Raw genomic sequence first — 16,277 nt, forward strand, 5'->3', positions numbered from 1 at the left:
CTTTATCGATAAAAAAATCATGAACCCAAGCAGCTGAAGCTCCACACCACCACCAACAACAACCCCATGCGTTCCCTGGTGTCTCTAGGCTGTCTTCACTGACCACTTATTAAGATGCTGGATGGGCCGTGCCTGTTAAACAATGATTACTATTATTCATCAGCTCTGACCACGCTATGGCTGGGAGGGGGAGTAAAAGAAAGTGCTGTGTAGGAGAACCTTTGTGGTTATTTCCTCCCTTGCTGGACGGACTGGCAGGCCACAGCATATTAAGTGGAGGAGGGGAATGTTTTTTTCCTTCTATTTTTACAGTCCTTCTTTTCTTTCAGAGATACCCCCCCCATACCCCCTCCCACCCTCCAAAAGACACATGCACACACATACATACAAACACACCCGTACACGCACCCACCCACCCACGCACCCACACACACACACACACACACACACACACACACACACACACACACACACACACACACACACACACACACACACACCCACCACACACACACACACACACACACACACACACACACACACACGCACACACATCGTCAGACAGCCCTGCCTGTAACTTCCCACATGTGTCTGGGCTTCTAAATCTGGCTGGTGACCAGAAGGCTGTAACTCAGCACTAGAAGCCAGTGTGGTGCAGAATCTCCAGTCCCCACCAGTAGCACAGCACAGCGGAGTAGAGTAGCCTCCAACTTAACCTAACATAGCAGGCGTAAAAAGAGCCTCCAATGAGATGGCTGGGATAACAGAGTGCGTGTAGTGTCCAGGAAATACCTCACGAATTGGGCAGGGACTTGGCCGGGGAGTGTGTTATTGGAAAAGCTGACAAGGGGGCTGCCTGGAGTCTGTCAGAGGAGGCCTCATGCAACTTTTTAAGAGGAGCTCAATCTCCTTTTATCTGCCTGACACTCCCTGACTTAGTGAGAGCTCACTGAGAGCCCTGAGAGAGAAAGAGAGAGAGATATAGGAGAAGGAGAGCAAGACAGAGGGAGAGGTAAGTTTAGTTTTCGCTCAGTTCCTGTCCTTTGTTTTAGGGGGACATTTAAGTTTCCTACTCATAACTGTTGACTGGTGGGAGGGGGAGTATGCATGGAGAAAGAAGCCTGTTCTTTACTTAAAACACTATTGCCTCATTATTCTGAAGAAACTAAAGAAATTTTGCCTTTATCTTTTGAAAATAGTATTTTTAGTTTAGTCTCAGTAGCTCTGTTTTTTGCTTTAGGTTTTTCCCGACGTTCACAAAAGTATATTTTAGAACCGCTGTTTACGGAGACCTCTGGACTGAGGCTAGAAATTAATGTATTGCCAGGAGAAGTTACGAAGGTGGAAAGCCACAACTATTTAATAAAAATGAATTGCAAAAAAGATTTCCAAGGGTGTTGATCTGTAACCCTCGGGGCTGCTAGCGAGTGAACGCTGGGGCTGACCGGCCCACTTCCCCATATCAGTCCTGTCGGCATCACATTTGGTTTCAATTACTTTGCCCCTCTGGGATACATGTTGCTATAAATAAGTAACAACGCACTTACTGTGGAAAGAGTTCAGACAGCAACAGCCTGTCTGAACTGTTCTGGGGGCCTACTGAGAGGGGCTGCATGCCCCTAGTTTCAGCAGGGTAGGAGGGGGTTGTGGCTACTGGTATGTCTATGAATAGCCTATGTGTATTGGCAGGGTTAGGAGGGGTGGTCTTTGGCAAAACTCTTCCCAAAATAGTGTTGTGAACAACAGCTGCTGTGTGTCCATGGGGACAGTACTAAACCCTGATATAGCAGTAAGGATCCAAGCAGGTGTTAAGGATCCAAGCAGGTGTTAAGTGTTTATTCGCGTTGTTGATATTTCCTGTGACCTCGTGAGTCATAAGCAGAAGGGCCGGTGTTAGGAATCCAAGAGGAGGCAGGATATGTAGATATTTTCTCAGAGAGAGAAAAACACAGTAAACTGAGATGACAGAGATGGGGACATTACTGTTATTCATTCTGTATAAAGCCACTGAATAAAAGCACCCACATATTCCTACTGGACACACTCTCACAATATATCACTCTCTTTCTCTTTGAACATCCATACACACCTATTTTTGGCTCTCACGTGTACAGTACTGTCATGTATTGTATGTACTGTATGTACATTCACACATGCACAGTATTTCCTTAATGTGCAGTCTCAGCTGTGCATTGCAAACTCTAGTGCATTTTACTGTGCATTCCTGCATTTCTGTGAGCAAACAAGCCAAATAGAAGGTGTCCATTCCTCTGCATCAGATGTGAAAGGAAGGCCTATGAGATTCAACAGCTCCTTTCCAGTCTGCCCCAGAGACGGAGTTTACTGAAAATGTCTGAGTTTTTCTCACAAGGATCTATGCCAAGGCTCAGTACATAACACACACACTTCAAAAGGAGAGCTTGTTCTCATCTGCTTAAAATCTAGCTTGACTGTGCAGTGATGTTTTCTCTGCTCACTGGAAACCAGAGTGCGAGAGAGAGAGAGATGAGAAAAGAGAGAGGGAAACGAGAGAGAGACTGAGAGGGAGAGGAGAGAGAGGGAAAAGTGAGAGAGAGATTGAGAGGGAGAGGAGAGAGAGGGAGAGTAATGCTGAGTGATAATGTGCGGATTAGGCTTATGAATAGGAGCCACTTGATCAGTGGTGTATTTTTTTTTAGGTTAGGGAGCAAAAATGTAAAAAATGAATTGTACCAACAGATGTAGCCAATTGAATAGCCTAGCATTATAGCTTATTATCATGGCTCAGGCTGAGACCCAGATGCAGACACAGGAGGCAGCTAGTACGAGTCTCAGAGTTTATTACAGTACAATGGGCAGGCAATCGGTAGGTCAAGGCAGGAAAAGAGTCTTATTCCAAATCAGAGTCAGGCAGGTGCAGGATCGGGGACAGGCAGAAAGGTCAGAACTGGAAGTCTAGGAAAAACAAAAACTAAAGCACAGGACAACACGGTAACACGCTGGTAGGACTAGATGGGACAAGACGAACTGGCAACAGGCAAGCAGAAAACGCAGGTCCAAATACACAAGGTAATGGGAGACACCTGGTGGGGGTTGGAGACAATCACAAGACAGGTGAAACAGATCAGGGTGTGACATCTGGCGTCCTACCCTGGGACATACCTGGTTGACTGGGGTGTAGATGGCGGAAGTTCACAACGAGGGCTCGGTCCGGGATATTAATGGTGGGGACCCAACTCCGGGCCATAACCCTCCCAGTCAACCAGGTACTGGAATACACTGCCTGGAATCAGGACATAAAGGGCTGTAAGATAGGGGTTTAATTCTAGATACATGGAAAGTGGGATGTATATGGAGCGTGCGAGACAACAGAAGGCCAGCTGCAGAGGTACCTGGAGATGGTCTTGAGAAGAACGGTCCCGGCTCTCTTCCAGGTATTGCGACAGCGAAAGACGAACATCTGGGCAGAAGGTATGCCGACCTCTTCCTCTTTTTCTGGAAAGAGTGAGGGCTGATATCCCAAGGAACACTCAAAAGGCAAGAGACCAGTACCAGAACATGGAAGGGTTTTCCAGGCATATTCCACCCACACGAGTTGCTGGCTCCAGGTGGTGCGATTGGTGGAGAAGAGGCAACAAAGAGTCGTCTCCAGGTCCTGATCGGCTCGCTCCGACTGGCTGCTAGACTGGGGATGAAAACTAGAGGACAGGCTGGCCGATGACCCAATGAGGGTGCAGAACGCCTTCCAGAACCGGAATGAAAACTGAGGACCGCGACCGGAAGTCCATGGATCCGGAAGATGTGCTGCACCATGAGCTGGGCCGTCTCCTTAGCTGAGGGCAACTTAAGAAGGTGCATAAAATGGGCAGCTTTGAAAAACCTATCCACCACCGTAAGGATGGTGGTGTTGCCATCTGAAGCAGGGAGACCCGTGACAAAGTCCAAGGATATATGGAACCATGGGTGGTGAGGAACAGGGAATGGTTGAAGGAGCCTTGCAGGTTCTTATGGTCCGTCCACACCAATAATAGATGTTGTGCCCCTTCTAACCAGTGCCTCCACTCCTCCAACGTTGTCTTAACTGCAAGTAATTCTCGATTTCCCAGGTCATAGTTCCTGTTGCGGGGTTAAGATGATGGGAAAGGAATGCAACTTCTGGTCCTGGGCAGAATGCTGGGACAGGACAGCCCCCCCCACACAAACTGAGGGAACGGGTCCGCATGGATTAAGATGGGAGCTGTAGAGAGAATCTCTGCTTGAGGTCTGAGAACGCCTGGTCAGCTGCTGGAGACCATATGAAAGGAACATTGGGAGAGGTGAGTGCAGAGAGGGGGGAAGCAAGGGTACTGTAACCCAGGACGAAACAACGGTAGAAATTAGCAAACCCCAGGAAAGGTTGCAGCTGCTCTCTGGATGTGGGTTGAGGTCAATCCACCACCGCTCTCACCTTGTAAGGGTCCATCTGACTATTCCCTGCAGTGATGACATATCCTAAGAAGGAGATGGTGGAGCGATGGAATTCACATTTCTCCTCCTTCTCGAAAAGCTGGTTCTCCAGGAGATGCTGGATGATCTGTCGGACATGGAGGATGTGCTCTTAAACTGACTGGGAATAAATTAGGATTTCATAGAGGTAGACAAACATAAATCGGTTCAACATGTCACGGAGTACATCATTGACCAGGATCTGGAACATGTGGGAGCGTTGGTCAGTCAGAATGGCATCAACAGGTACTCGTAGTGCCCGCTAGCCATGTAAAAGGCTGTCTTCCACTTGTCTCCTTCCCGTATCCGAACCAGATGGTGGGCGTTCCGAAGGTCCAACTTGGAGAAGATGACCGCCCCCTGGAGAGGCTCCAAAGCCGAGGAGGTGAGTGATATCGGTAACGTTTTTTAATCGTAATGACATTAAGACCCCGGTAGTCGATACATGGATTCAGGGTCTTGTCCTTCTTCTCCACAAAGAAGAACCCTGCGCCAGCGGGGGAGGCAGAGAGACGCATAATCCCTGCAGCGAGAGAGTCCTCAATATACCCTTCCATCACTTTGGTCTCCGGATCCGACAGGGGATAAAGTCGCCCCGAGGTGGTGCGGTAACCGGGAGAAGGTCGATAGCACAGTCGTAGGGCAGAGGAAGAGATGTGGCGCGGGCAGAATTGAAAACCTCCCTTAAGTCCTGATACTCCGCGGGAACGGTGGAGAGATCCTGTCACGGTGCAGCGTGGTGAGCGTACATTTTCCTTTATTTATGTAAATGTCGCCAACAAAACAAGAAACAAAGAAACGACCGTGAAGCTTACTAGGGCTATAGTGCCACTAACAAAGATAACTACCCACAAAATACAAAGGAAAAAAGGCTGCCTAAGTATGATTCCCAATCAGAGACAACGATAGACAGCTGTCCCTGATTGAGAACCATACCCGGCCAAAACATAGAAACAGAAAACATGGAAATGAAGAAACTAGAATGCCCACCCTAGTCACACCCTGGCCTACCCAAAATAGAGAATAAAAGCCTCTCTATGACCAGGGCATGACAGATCCGAAGCTTTACCCAAGCGTTGCTGCAGTATGGATGAGTTATTGTCTGCGTCGACTGCAGACCATGTGCATAGCAAAATGGACTCCAACCCATGATGGAATCCGTAGCTCCATCGATAAGAGGGTTATGCCTCTGGAGCCATGAAAATCTCAAAACTATGGGTACATGAGGAGACTCCAGGAGCAGAAACTGCATAGGCTCACTGTGGTTGCCTGACATTCGCAGGTTGATAGGAACCATATTGTCAGTGACTCTGCCAATAGAGCTCCCATCTGGCACTCTGATGTCCATCGGGATGGAAAGAAGTTGAGTGGCGATACCCAGCTCTGACACCAGGGTAGTGTCCATAAAGCTTTCGTCGGCGCTAGAGTCAATGAGCAGTCGGATGGACTGGTCTCCCCACAACAGGGTAGCATAGAGGGAGTTACGAGTAGTGAGAGATTGGAAACTCACCAGTGTACTCGTAACAACTGATGATCAGGTCTTTTAATGGGCAGGTAGATAACAAACGTCCCGTAGCGCCACAAAACAGACTCTTGGTGGAAACAATTTAGCCCTGCCCAGTTGAATGGGCTTCAGAGGAGGTGAGTCGACAGCCCATTGTAATTTCCGAGGGATCTGATGTGATACATCTTTCCAGATGGTCAAGGCTATGAGGGATTCAAGGTCCATGGGCAGCTCTCGGGCTGCAAGCTCATTTTTATTCACCTGTGATAATCCGTGAAGGAACGTATCGAACTGGGCTTCTGGGTTGCAGGCACTCTCAGCCGCCAACATGTGGAAATCTACCGCTCAGTCTGCCACACTACAGGAGTCTTGATGCAGTTGGAGCAGCTTACAGTAGTTTTTCCTGTAAAAGTTGTGTCATACTGCAGCACACCTTGCGAGCTACCGCAGAATTCTATGGCACGTTATTTAATCTCTCTAGGGTATGTGGGATGCTAGCGCAGAAATGCTCATTGTAAAAATTCAGAAAAAAAATATATTTTACATAGCTTTAAAGATGAACTTCTTGTTAAACCAACCACAGTGTCATATTTATAAAATGCTTTTCCGCGAAAGCATACCTAGCCCAGAACATACCTAGCCCAGAACATAGCCCAGTTGACAAATTATTACAAACAGTAACCAGCCAAGCAGAAGCGTTACAAAACTCAGAAATAGAGATCAAATTAATCCCTTACCTTTGATGATCTTCATATGGTGGCAATCAGAAGACATTCATTTACTCAATAAATGTTCTTTTTTTTTCGATAAAGTCTCTTTATATCCAAAAACCTCAATTTAGTTAGCGCGTTTTCTTCAGTAATCCACAAGCTCAAACTCAGTCAAAACAATCAGACAAAAAATCCTAATTGTGTCCGTAAAGTTCATAGAAACATGTCAAACTATGTTTATATTCAATCCTCAGGTTGTTTTTTTAGCCTAAATGATCTATAATATTTCAACCGGACAATAACAAGAAATGCACATGCGCCTGAAAAAACTCTGCGTCACGTTATGGTCCAAACGTTCAGACTGGTCTTACTAATTGTCAGCCATTAATGCTAGTTAGTACTAGTTTGAACACCAGAAGGCATCTTTGAGAAGCATTTGACAGTCTTCAATATTGTCTGTACTAGAGAATGTAAAACCTTTTTTAGTATATGAACATATACTATACATATAGAACATAGTATATGAGATTGAGAAATTAATTCATTTTATTAATATTATGGTGTTCCTATTCCAAGAAAAACGAAACCTTCAGGGTTTCTGATAGGAAAATATGGCGCTGCACAAAGTCAGGAGCAGGCTACAATAATAAGAGCAAATAATCCTAACATTTCCACACCCTAATTGTAGTCTAACTAGATTGTAGATTCAGTAAAAATAAAAATCTCATTGATTTATCAAGACCAGTCCCCATGCTTGTCTCAGAGCAGCGAGAAACGCTGCTGAAATAGTTGACCACACGCGGGTAGGCTAGTGCTTCAAATCCTATTGCTTCTAACTTCAATATGCTTTAAATGCCACAATGTCACAAATAATTGAACACACACAATTCTTAAAACTCTAATGCTTTAAATATTTCATAATTTCTGCCTTCCAAATTCATATTCATTACATAAATAAGCCCACGTGCACCTTGATATTGGGGGTGAACCATGTGGCCTTGCCTAACCGGGAAAAGGGGTGCACCATGTGGCCATGCCTAACAGAGAAAGAGTGTGTGCCATGCGGCCATGCCTAACGGGGGGAATGGAGCTGGTCGGGTGCAACCCAGGCTAAATGGAGATGAGGGGTCAACATACGTCGGCTAAAGCAATTTAATTCATGAATGCATTTGAAAGTTTTTAATACTGTGATAGTGAAGAGAAAAATTCCTCTCAAGAGAATTAACATTACAGTTACACCAACTGGTAGGCTAATCATACAATTGTACAAATTGGTAAGAGAAATAGTGAAGAAAGTTACCCCTCTACATACACATTTCTTTTCCTGGATTCTCAAAATGGAAATACTGGCAGATTAATAAAATGTCCTTGCACAGTAGTAGATCTAATTAAATTTAGAGTATTCTAAATTAATATCTAAGGGGCTTTTATACAATTACAATGCAGGGTTAATAAAATTAACTGTTTTAAAATGTATATGTTTATTAAGTAGTCTTTCTTGTCTCAGAGAAGTGCGAAACGGTGCTGAAATAGTTGACCACGCATGGGTAGACTATTGCTTGTTGGGGAGCATTTTCACACAGTAGCCGGGCTATTAAACTAATTGTTGGATAACAGATCAGCTCTCGGAACTCATTAACACACGTTACTGTGTGTGTTTTGATATTTTCTCTCTCTCACACACACACACCTGCTGTCTTGACCTCTGAATGCTCGGCTTTGAAAAGCCAGCTGACATTTACTCCTACACTCTAAAAAGAAAAGGTTCCTGGAGTATCCTTTAGGTGCTCTTCAAATTGAAACTGTGGGGGAACCACTATATGTTCTTTGAAGATCCCTTGATAAAGGTTATTCAAAGCACCCCTTATAAAGGTTCCCTTGAAGTACCCTTTGGGGTAAAACATTTTAACTCCCTATCAACCCTCCCTCCTTCATAAAAAATATTTTAATAATAAAAATATTGACTTAAATAATTCATTGTTTATTTAGTGGCAGCACAAATGTGAATTCATATTTACAAAACAATTTACTAAACAAAACACATGACATTACGTAACCTTTATTTAACTAGGCAAGTCCGTTAAGAACAAATTCTTATTTACACATGACGGCCTACCCTGGCAAAACCCAGATGGCGCTGGGCCAATTGTGGCCGCCCTATGGGACTCCCAATCACAGCGAATGTGATACAGCCTGGTTTCGAACCAGGGACTGTAGTGATGCCTCTTATACTGAGATGTGCAAGAGGCATCACTGTAGGCTACTGTAGGCTACATAACAAGAAAATATGGAAAAATAAATAAATAAGGAAAAGTTCATTATTGAAAGCAGCCCGTGTCGGCTCGAGTCCGATCATCATCGAGAGATATGCTGGACCCTATGTCAGAGAGATGTTTTTGGGACCACATCGTGTCTATTGTCCTGCTAATAGACCTTGGGAAAACATGTTTACATAAGGCCTCCAGGGCTGACTGAGAAGTTCCTTATTTTTTCCCCCCTTCCACTAGCCTCATTTTATGTCATTTTAAGCGATTGCTGCGCCCTTCGTAGTGTTGAAAAGACAGCACCAGAGTCGCTTAATTTTGTTAAAGAATATGAACCAACTTGTGGTGCTGAAGGATAGCTGAAGGATAGCTCGGCGCATTCGGCCAGTTCAGGGACAAACAACAATAATTTGCAGTAGGCCTATAGCCTAATAGGCCTACGATTACATGGTATAGATATTTGTAGGATATAGCCTAGTGTAAGGGAGAGCTTTACTGCGAGTTGGCATTTCATTGTATTGCGTATTGCGTGATTTGATTAGCTTGAACACATGGTTACAATATACCCTATTACAGAATACATATACTGTACAACAGAAAGGTGAGCTATCAATTCATACACTAATTGTGACTCTCCACCTGGATTTGGTCTTATGTAGCAAAATTTGAAATGGTGTTTTTTACATCAGATAAATGGACTCAGAGCTACAAAATGGTATATCATACACTGCATTTGAGGAACAACGGGAGAGTAATTCTGCTTTGAAAGTTGATCAACATGTAAACTCACTTTTGAGAAAATCGCCTTTGAATATTTTGCTATCATTCACACCCTCACCCTAATCTTTAGCGCCACCCATCTCGTTTCACTCTGAAAGTGCACACTTGACGCTCTGGCCGATATTTTGTTTACCTCTGGATAACATGAAAACAGCCTAACCATCTCTGCTGGCAACAATTTCATTACGCTTTTTTGCAGACGTTTACTGACACTGGCCATATTCAACGTGTGTTGTACACACGTCACATAACATTAGCTAATGAGCCAGCCAGCCAATGTTAGCTAGTTAAACAAAAATGAACAGTGACAACAATGACACAGTGCTGGGAGCTAACCAAATCATGATCAATGTTAGCTAGCTAATATTAGGCTCTATCTAGAACATCAAACGGCTCTGTGAAATGAATAATAACTTTAGCTAGGGAGCCAGCCAGCTAATGTTAGCTAGATAGCTAACAGTACACTTTAGCTTGAAATGAAACCACTTTCTGTCATAATTAGAAATCGTGTAATATCTGAAAATGTAGCTAGCTAACAGTAGACTATCTTACCTGTATACATCATCGTGCATGCACGTGTCTCCCTGTCAGGAATGCCATGCCCTTAGTTTGAAGATGTAATCCGGAGACAGGTGTTTTCACCATCTCTTTAGCTATCATACTCTAATTCCACTGATTTCAAAACTTGGTCCTCCAGAAAGTGGAGAAGCATGTCCACACTTTATCTCAGCCAATCATAGCTAGTGGGAAGGTTGGTCAGCTCCACTACAGACAATAGAGGCACATTTTTTTCAAGCATTTGAGTTCATTTTTATGACGGCTCTCCTGTGAAGGATTACCAATTGTGGAGTTTTATGAACATCAAGGCAGACACACTGGGAACTGAGATTTTTTTTCAAAATCAAAAGAATTTAATTAGAATTTATCAAATACATTTTCCAGAAATAGTTTTACCAACTCTGTGTATTCTCAAATTGAAAAAGTGAGAGAGTGCCGCTCCTCTGTGCTATGGCAGCACTACGCCCTTGCTCTTGATGCACATTGCTTCCCTGTCAAGTTTGGCATCTTGCTGCAAAAGTAGTTCCTGCGAAAACAGCTCTCAACTACCTTCTTTTTGAACTACAGTACCAGTCAAAAGTTTGGACACACCTACTCATTCAAGGATTTTTCTTTATTTTTACTATTTTCTACGTTGTAGAATAATAGTGAAGTCATCAAAACTATGAAATAACACACATGGAATCATGTAGTAAACAAAAAACATGCACAAATCCAAATATATTTTATATTTGAGATTCTTCAAAGTAGCCACCTTTAGCCTTGCACACTCTTGGCATTCTCTCAACCAGCTTTTTTATATTTTATTTTATTTAACTAGGCAAGTCAGTTAAGAACAAATTCTTATTTACAATGATGGCCTAGGAACAGTGGATTAACTTCTCTAGGGTAGAGAGCAGCATTGGGAATTTTGGATGAAAAGCGTGCCCAAATTAAACTGCCTGCTACTCAGCCATAAAAGCTAGAATATGAATATAATTAGTAGATTCGGATAGAAAACACTCTGAAGTTTCTAAAACTGTTTGAATGATGTCTGTGAGTATAACAGAACTCATATGGCACGCAAAAACCTGAGACAAAATCCAACCATGAAGTGGGAAATCTGAGGTTTGTAGTTTTTCAACTCTTGGCTTATCGAATACACAGTGTCTATGGGGTCAAATTGCACTTCCTAAGGCTTCCACTAGATGTCAACAGTCTTCAGAACCTTGTTTGATGCTTCTACTGTGAAGTGGGGGCGAATGACAGGGGAATGAGTCAGGGCTCTGCCAGAGAGCCACGAGCTCAGTCTTGCGCGTTCACATGATAGTTAGCTCTGTTCCATTGCAATTCTACAGACAAAGGAATTCTCTGGTTGGAAAATTATTGAAGATTTATGTTAAAAACATCCTAAAGATTGATTCTATACATCGTTTGATATGTTTCTACGGGCTGTAACGGAACTTTTTGACTTTTAGTCTGCTGCTTGTGACCGCGCGTCATGAATTTGAATTGTGTACTAAACACGCTAACAACAAGGAGGTATTTGGACATAAATTATGGATATGAGTGCATTCTGATGGGAGTGCATTCTGATGAAGATCATCAAAGGTAAGTGAATATTTATAATGCTATTTCTGACTTCTGTTGACTTCACAACATGGGTTGTTTTGGTCTCTGAGCGCCGTACTCAGATTATTGCATGGTGTGCTTTTTCCGTAAAGCTTTTTTGAAATCTGACACAGCGGTTGCATTAAGGAGAAGTGGATCTAAAATTCTCTGCATAACAGTTGTATCTTTTAGCAATGTTTATTATGAGTATTTCTGTAAATTGATGTGGCTCTCTGCAAAATCACCGGATGTTTTGGAACTACTGAACATAACGCGCCAATGTAAACTCAGATTTTTGGATATAAACATGAACTTTACCGAACAAAACATACATGTATTGTGTAAAATTAAGTCTTATGATTGTCATCTGATGAAGATCATCACAGGTTAGTGATTAATTTGATCTATATTTCAAATTTTTATGACTCCTCTCCTTGGCTGGAAAAATGGCTGTGTTTTTCTGTAACTTGGCTCTGACCTAAACATAATCGTTTGGTTTGCTTTTGTCGTAAAGCCTTTTTGAATCCGGACACTGTGGCTGGATTTACAACAAGTGTATCTTTAAAATGGTGTGAAATACATGTATAATGGAGGAATTTTAATTATGGGATTTCTATTTTGAATTCGGAGCCCTGCAGTTTCACTGGCTGTTGACGAGGTGGGATGCTCCCACGTACCCTAGAGAGGTTAACTGCCTTGTTCAGGGGCAGAAGGACAGATTTTTACCTTGTCAGATCAGGGATTCGATCTAGCAACATTTCGGTTACTGGCCCAACGGTCTAACCACTAGGCTACCTGCCTTCCCAGCTTCAAGAGGTAGTCACCTAGAATGTATTTCAATTAACAGGTGTGCTTTGCTAAAACTTAATTTGTGGAACTTTTTCATGTGTTTGAGCCAATCAGTTGTGTTGTGACAAGGTAGGGGTGGTAGAGAAGATAGCCCTATTTGGTAAAAGACCAAGTCCATATTAGAGCAGTCACAAAAACCATCAAGCACTATGATGAAACTGGTTCTCATGAGGACCACCACAGGAAAGGGAGACCCAGAGTTACCTCTGCTGTAGAGGGTAAGTTTATAAGAGTTAACTGCACCTCAGATTGCAGCCCAAATAAATGCTTCACCGAGTTCAAGTAACAGACATATCTCAACATTAACTATTCAGAGGAGACAGCATGAATCAGGCAAGGAAACCAGGATGACTGCAAGGAAACCAGGATGAAAGGACACCAACAAGAAGAAGAGACTTGCTAGGTCGAAGAAACACGCGCACTGGATATTAGACCGGTGGAAATCTGTCCTTTGGTCTGATTTTTGGTTCTAACTGTGAGACGCAGTGTAGGTAAATGGAGGTCCTCCGCATGTGTGATTCCCAAATCAAATCAAATCAAAGTTTATTTGTGGTAAAAACTGTTGAGAAGCCTTTTTGTCCCAGACGTGGCACTCCGATACCGCTTTCCATGCAATAGTAAAGAGAACACTATATGACTGGGGTGGCTGGGGTCTTTGACAATTTTTAGGGCCTTCCTCTGACACCGCCTGTTTTAGAGGTCCTGGATGGCAGGCAGCTTAACCCTAGTGATGTAATGGGCCGTACGCACTACTGAGCAATTGCCATACCAGGCAGTGATGGAACCAGTCAGGATGCTCTCAGTGTTGCAGCTGTAGAACCTTTTGAGGATCTGGGGACCCATGCCAAATCTTTTTAGTATCCTGAGGGTGAATAGGCTTTGTCATGCCCTCTTCACAACTGTCTTGGTGTTCGGACCATTCTAGTTTGTTGGTGATGTGGACACCAAGGAACTTGAAGCTCCCAACCTGCTCCACTACAGGCCATTGATGAGAATGGGGGCGTGCTCGGTCCTCCTTTTCCTGTAGTCCACAATCATCTCCTTTGTCTTGGTTACATTGAGGTATAGGTTGTTATTCTGGCACCACCCGGCTAGGTCTCTGACCTCCTCCCTATAGGCTGTCTCGTCGTTGTTGGTGTTCAGGCCTACCACTGTTGTGTCATCTGCAAACTTAATGATGGTGTTGGAGTCGTACCTGGCCATGCAGGCGTGGGTGAACAGGGAGTACAGGAGGGGACTGAGCACGCACCCCTGGGGAGCTCCAGTGTTGAGGATCAGAGTGGCACATGTGTTGCTACCTACCCTCATCACCTGGGGTGGCCCGTCAGGAAGTACAGGATCCAGTTGCAGAGGGAAGTGTTTAGTCCCAGGATCCTTAGCTTAGTGATGAGCTTTGAGGGTACTATGGTGTTGAACGCTAAGCTGTAGTCAATGAATAGCATTCTCACATAAGTGTTCCTTTTGTCCAGGTGGGAAAGGGCAGTGTGGAGTGCAATAGAGATTGCATCATCTGTGGATCTGTTTGGGTGGTATGCAAATTGGAGTGGGTCTAGGGTTTATGGGATAATGGTGTTGATGTGAGCCATTACCAACCTTTCAAAGCACTTCATGGCTACTAACATAACGTGGGTCTGTAGTCATTTAGGCAGGTTGCCTTTGTGTTCTTGGGCACAGGAATTATGGTGGTCTTCTTGAAACATGTTGGTATTACAGACTCAATCAGGGACATGTTGAAAATGTCAGTGAAGACACCTACCAGTTGGTCAGCACATAACCGGACCACACGTCCTGGTAATCCGTCTGGCCCCGCAGCCTTGTGTATGTTGACCTATTTAAAGGTCTTACTCACGTTGTCTACGGAGAGCGTGATCACACAGTCGTTCTGAACAGCTGATGCTCACATGCATGCCTCACTGTTGCTTGCCTCGATGCGAGCATAGAAGTGATTTAGCTCGCCTGGTAGGCTCGTGTCACTGGGCAGCTCGCGGCTGTGCTTCCCTTTGTAGTCTGTAATATTTTGCAAGCCCTGCCACATAAGGCAAGCGTCAGAGCCGGTGTAGTGTCTTAGCCCTGTGTTGACGCTTTGCCTGTTTGATGGTTCATCGCAGGGCATAGCAGGATTTCTTATAAGCTTCCGGGTTAGAGTCCTGCACCTTGAATGCAGGAGCTCTACCCTTTAGCTCAGTGCAAATGTTGCCTGTAATCCATGGCTTCTGGTTGCGGTATGTACGTACAGTCACTGTTGGGACGACGTCCTCAATGCACTTTTTGATAAAACCAGTGACTGATGTGGTGTCCTGCCATCTGAAAACATGTTCCAGTCTGTGATAGCAAAACAGTCCTGTAGTTTTGCATCTGCTTCATCTGACCACTTTTTGTATAGACCGAGTCAATGGTGCTTCCTGCTTTAATTTATGCTTGTAAGCAGGAATCAGGAGGATAGAGTTGTGGTCAGATTTACCAAATGGAGGGCGAGGGAGAGCTTTGTACGTGTCTCTGTGTGTAGAGTACAGGTGATCTAGATTTTTTTAGAAGAATTGATTTCAGTTTCCCTGCATTAAAGTCTCCGGCCACTAGGAGTGCCGCCTCTGGGTGAGGTGTTTCCTGTTTGCTTATTTCGTTATACAGCTGACTGAGTGCAGTCTTAGTGCCCGTATCTGTCTGTGGTGGTAAATAAACAGCCACGAAAGGTATAGCTGAAAACTCTCTAGGCAAGTAGTGTGGCCTGAAATGGAGACACTTTCAGTGGTTTATTTAGAATTCAAGGCACACTTAACCAGCATTTCTACCATAGCATTCTGCAATGATATGCTATCTCACCTGGTTTGCACTTATTAGGACTATCATTTGTTTGTCAACAGGACAATGACCCAAAACACACCTTCAGGGATATCTGACCAAGGAGAGTGATGGAGTGATACATCAGATGACCTGGTCTCCACAATCACCGGACCTCAACCCAATTGAGATGGTTTGGGATGAGTTGGACCACAGAGTGAAGGAAAAGCAGCCAACAAGTTCTCAGCATATGTGGGAACTCCTTCAAGACTGTTGGAAAAGCATTCCAGGTGAAGTTGGTTGAGAGAATGCCAAGCGTGTGCAAAGCTATCATCAAGGCAAATTGTGGCTACTTTGAAGAATCTCAAATATAAAATACATTTTGATTTCTTGAACACTTATTTGGGTACTACATGATTCCATATGTGTTATTTGATAGTTTTGATGTCTTCACTTTTATTCTACAATGTAGAAAATAGTAAAAGAAAAAATGTACTTGAATGAGTAGGTGTGTCCAAACTTTTGACTTGTACTGTATATTGTTGTTGTTGATGTTCATATTCCAGTGTCTTGGGAGACAATGAATAATTGCAAGTTTGTGAGTTCTTGTTTTATTTCTTTCCTTTTTGGTTAGTTCTGGCAGTTTGATGAGCAACATACAGCATGTCCTGTGTCATGTAAAAATCATCCCAGTGTGAAATAGTTCGCAATAGTTCTGATCGTTCTGATTGTGACGTCATGCTGTAAGATTTCTCCCAGCATAAAAATGTTATCAGTTCA

At 43.7% G+C, this 16,277-nt stretch overlaps 1 protein-coding gene across 1 annotated transcript in view; it reads left to right on the forward strand.

Annotated features, from left to right (window-relative positions):
• The first annotated feature begins 683 nt into the window (after nt 1–683).
• LOC112228549 (delta-sarcoglycan) overlaps nt 684–16,277 on the forward strand; it is a 100,901-nt gene continuing 85,307 nt past the window's right edge. Inside the window, exon 1 of the mRNA XM_024393958.2 lies at nt 684–1,012. The gene's annotated coding sequence lies outside the window, so the exon portion shown is untranslated. The remainder of the gene's footprint in view (nt 1,013–16,277) is intronic.

Source organism: Oncorhynchus tshawytscha, linkage group LG30 (genome assembly GCF_018296145.1).
Source record: "Oncorhynchus tshawytscha isolate Ot180627B linkage group LG30, Otsh_v2.0, whole genome shotgun sequence".
Taxonomy (NCBI): Eukaryota; Metazoa; Chordata; class Actinopteri; order Salmoniformes; family Salmonidae; genus Oncorhynchus; species Oncorhynchus tshawytscha.